At 38.0% G+C, this 4,874-nt stretch overlaps 1 long non-coding RNA gene across 1 annotated transcript; it reads left to right on the top strand.

Annotated features, from left to right (window-relative positions):
- The first annotated feature begins 1,684 nt into the window (after positions 1 to 1,684).
- Positions 1,685 to 3,487, top strand: LOC106148286. The gene is made up of 3 exons (XR_001233571.1): positions 1,685 to 2,011; positions 2,620 to 2,762; positions 3,451 to 3,487. It is a non-coding gene; the product is annotated as an uncharacterized LOC106148286 (long non-coding RNA).
- Positions 3,488 to 4,874: the final 1,387 nt, after the last annotated feature.

The following is a 4,874-nucleotide window of genomic DNA, read 5'->3' as shown; positions in this document are numbered from 1 at the left end:
AATTAAGGAATTTGGTGGAGGTTGAAAGCTCATTAATGGCAGAGAGGAGATTTTTGCCGCAGGTAGTCTGATTCCAGAAGCAATAGACACACTGTCTACTGATAATTGTAATTACTTCATTTTAATTGGAAGCTCCAATTGGGAGTAATATGTTTTTTAATGAAAAATGAAATATTAGTAATTAATAATTAAATACTATTTATTAGTGGACAGAAGTATTCCAGAACCTCCAGTCTACATAAAGGAAGCACTTTCAAACATTATGAACACAATGGAAATATTTGACTAGCATTATGACACCCAAATTCCCACCTCATTCTGATGTTCTATGAGACTGAGGAGAAGATATGGATATTCAAAGGAAAATAAAAGGCTCCATGAAGCATCACATAGAGTGTGTATTTATATTCCAAGGGCAATCAAAACACTATTTCTTTGTTAAATGGTGCAAACAAGTTTAATCTTAAAAATCGATAATCAAATGCGACTCAATGGACTTAACTATTAAATTCTAAAGTCAAAAGCAAGAAGACCTTAGAAATACAATTTCATGGCTGATTTTTAACACATTAATTTTGTGCTGCAGAGTAATCACATAGAGTTCTTGCATAATATCTATCAAAACATCTGAACTGCTGTATAAACATTCTCTGCATTCCTTGTAGCCATCTGCATGTTTGGTGACCAGGATAGATATGGTCAGCATGGAGTACTTAATAGCAAGCAAGAAAAAATAAGGAGAAGGGCTGTCTTACTTACCTCTCTGTCAACCATTTCTAGCATGCTACTGTCACATGACAGAAGCTCAATATACAATTCTTGAATGAACGAAAAATATCACAAGATGCTACTAGGCCCCGGCAAAATCTCTATTGTGCTAACATCCATAATGCAACTTCAATGTAATGCCAACAGATGTAATTCATCTCAAATAGCATGTGTGGTAGTCTAGTTTAATTGTGGCTAAGGGGATACAGCTTTTTGTAAACTCTGTGTCTACAGGAACTACAACTCTATGGCTGTATTCTAACATTATTTTTTCATCAACTCTACTAATTCTTGGCCTGCTTAGCACGTGTATTATATTTTGCACATGTGCGATAACTTGGAATTTTACCCAGACATTCTTGGCAAAAAAGAGAGGTCTAAATGTGAAGTTATGTCATGAATTAATGTTTTTAAACTGTCTTTTATGTAGAGGTAGGTGAATGACTTCTAATAACCCTGGCTGATTTTAATATTGAGAACAGCCTCGCCCTCCCCATTGTGCAAAGGGAAGTGGTTTGCTGAGCAAACCTACACACACAAAAAAAGGTCAGAACTGTATTGTACATTCTATGTGTGAGTCATATCCCTTGCTCCTTGCTCAAGAAGAATTACGTCTTAAACAAATGATGGAATGCATGGGTCAGACACTGCTGGGACTTCTGAGATTAATGGGATGCAGTTCCAGCAATCATATGACTGGGATTGTGTGAAGCAGTGTGAGGGGAAATTAAAAAGAAAAGAAAAAAACAAAAGCACTTGCAAATAACTATGATTCAAGTCAGAATGTGGTCAGAGTTCCCACCAGAGGGAAAAAGTATTTCTAGTTAGAGGATAAAGAGATGTCACATGAGAAGGGTTGTGAGGACTGGAATTCCCACTTTCTGTCAGCATTTGTTGAGTTTTGCAGTTTGCCAGACACTATGCCAGGCACTGGGGATCCTGAGATGAAAGTGGCACATTTGTGCTCAGGGAAAAGCTCTCAGCTTTTCCCTGGAAGACAAACTTATAAAAAGGAAAATCTCAACCCGCCTCTGGCAAATACTCTTTTAAGTAAAAGCAGAAAAAATCTCCAGGGCACAGAGCATAGCACAACTAGTTCTGCCTTCGGACCCTGTGAAGACTGCATAAAAAAATAAAGAAGTAAATCAGAGTGTGCAAGAGAACCAACAGCGGACCACCCACAGTGAAGCTGACACTGTGCTGAAGTCTTAAGATCACTGTCTTCATTCTCTTCAGTAACCCTGTAAGATACTTATCATTTTTTACAGTTTACTCAAGGGTAAACTACAGATCAGATGTTCAATAACTTGAACATCGCCTAAGGTCGTAGAACTAGGCAATGAAGAATAAATGGGAATTGAATTCTAGGTTTGTGAGTATCTTCAGTTGTTCAAAGAGAAAGGAAAGAAAGATAGAAGAAAGGAGTGTGGGACTGTAGGTGCAGCTCACCAGGAGAGCTGATGCTCAGCATGCGGAGGGCCTGGCTTCAATCCCCAGGAAAGAAAAGGAGGGAGAAAAAGGGAAAGGGAGGGAGGAAGTAGGAAAGTTAGGAACTCATTCTTCTAGCTTGATCGTAGGTCAGAACTCAAGACAACTGACCTCATTTGGGGAATAGCACTCAGTGCTGTGGGTTAGGTATGGCTTAATTGTGTCCCCCTGAGGTTCACATACTGGAGGCCTGGCTCCCAGGGTGGCCCTACTGGGAGGTGGCAGCACCTTTAAGAAGTAGAATCGTGTCCTCCTGCAACCCCTTGCATTCTCAGCAAAGGGTTACAAAGGGAGCAACTCTTGCCCCTTCCTTTCTTTCTGCCCCTCATTCAAGATATAATAATCACTTGTTTTCTCCCGCAGGCACCACCACTATAGCCATCTGCACCAGGAGATGACGTGGCCAAGGCACGTGCCTTGGTGGACATATTCTGTGCCACTTACACTTTCAACCTCCAGGACGGGGAACTACATATACCTCTTTTTTCATAAGCACCTTGTGTCAGGTATTTATTATAGTGACAAAAAGCTAATATACCATGTATAATTTCTAGATTGTTGACAGTAATACAGTTCAGAATATAGTGGAATAGGTACATGTAAAATATATGTATGTACATCACTTTCTAGATATATATGATATGCCATTATACATGTCACATACCTTTATATATATTTATATGTGCATATATGTATATACCCAGTTTTTATTATATATACATATATAAATTATGTATATGTATATGTATACCACACCTGGCTGGAGAATGGAATTTAGAATACAGATTCTAGGCGCAAGGTGTGAAACCAAAGGAAAACCTGAATAATAAACCTCCTAGTATCACTTCCTTTGGGTTACTTGCTTTTAGTTGACTTTATGACTCACTAATTTTTGATGTCACTATCTAAGCGATGTATTGTTAGTCTCTTATTACCTTTTCTGTAGATGATACCTCTGTGTTATGACTTGTACCAGATGTATCCCCAAAGCTTCATGCAGTCATAGGAGGGGCTTTACAGAGGTGGCTGGACCTAGGGTGTGTGACGCTGGGATGAAAGATGTGATGCTAGGACTGATTCTCAGTGCAATGCTAGGATTAAGGTGTGAGTGCTACCCACCCTAAGGGCAGGTAGCCTGGATAAAATATGAGACAGAGAGAGGGCTATGGTTGTTCATTGCTTGTTGTTTGTCAGTTGCTGCAGCTTCTTCACTACTTTGCTGCCTTTTGCCTGCCATGAACTGTTTCTCCTCTGTGATGCTCCTCTGCCATGCCACCCTGCCTTGGAGCCCGCCAACGAAGAACTGAAATCTCTACAAACTGTGGGCTAAATACACCTTTCTCCTTGAACTTTGGATATTGGGTATTCTGTCTCAGCAATGAAGAAAAGTAACTAACAAACTCCGTCATGTAACAATGGTTGCCTAGATTACTTTTCAGGAACTCAAAGGCCACTTTTATTGAAACCATTGACTCTTCACTTGGGCCTGAACAGGTGTTCAATGAGTGACATTTTCAAGTTAAAGGCCAAAATTCTGCCCTTAGATCATGTTAATGCTACCTTTTGCTGAACATCTAGCCTATGAAGACCCATGAAATTTGAATACTCATGGGCAGACCACTGATTATTTTACCTCCACTTACCTTTCCCCATGTCTTAAATCACTGTGCTTCCTTATCCCATAAACACCACTAAGCCCCGTTCTTGGCAAGGTGCGTTTGAGTTTTGGTTTACTGTCTCCTCCCTTGTGGCTGCCTGTGACTAAGTTCTTTCTCTTGGCATACCGTGCAGCAGGTAAACAGGCCTGTCTCATAAATAATATGTTCATTGTTACTATGTAGACATTTCTCCTAAGACCAATATATAACATATATCATCTGTTTATAGTTGTTTCTCTGTCTGGGTAATTATATACTTCCCATACTCATCTATCTATAAATATGATATGTGTTAAGTATATACTAACAGACCCTGAATGCAACTAATGCCTCCATTTCCAAGTCAACACTTTAGGGTGCAGTCTTGACTTCCCCCTATTCACATTTGTAACTCCCTTTTTCAACAGTGAAAAAAAATACTGACTCCCATTACCCTGGTTATGTACTCACTTGATTAATCCTAGAATACAAAGAAAGCTTCAGAATTACTAAATCACACCACTACAAAAACGCTATATTAAAAAATTGAAATAAAAACTATGTTGTCTAGAGTTCAATATTTTTATTGTTTTTAGATGCATTAAATGTATGACTTACACAGTGAAATGCATAAATGTCACATGCTCATTGTGACAACTTCTGACAACTCTTATATACTATTTTTAACCCAGCATGAACAATTTCTCATTCCATAAAAACATTAATTTTTAGACTGATAATTATTCTATAGTATTAATGTACTGTACTTGATTTTTGCCATTCCTTATAATCAGATGATTAGTTTTCAGTGTTTTCTATTAAAAGCAGTATTATCATAAATATCATATTAACATTCTTTTTAAAAAGAATATAATGTCACTATGTAAGCTGTAGTTTTGCAGTCATTTCTTTACTAAAAGATATAGTCTACTGAATGAATTAATGAAATTTTCAAGAGTTTAAGATACTCCTATTTTCATT

This window comes from Chinchilla lanigera, unplaced genomic scaffold (genome assembly GCF_000276665.1).
Source record: "Chinchilla lanigera isolate Chin_1 unplaced genomic scaffold, ChiLan1.0 scaffold00018, whole genome shotgun sequence".
NCBI classification, from domain to species: domain Eukaryota; kingdom Metazoa; phylum Chordata; class Mammalia; order Rodentia; family Chinchillidae; genus Chinchilla; species Chinchilla lanigera.
The sequence above is the reverse complement of the archived record's forward strand: the minus strand, read 5'-3'. Positions and strand labels throughout refer to the sequence as shown.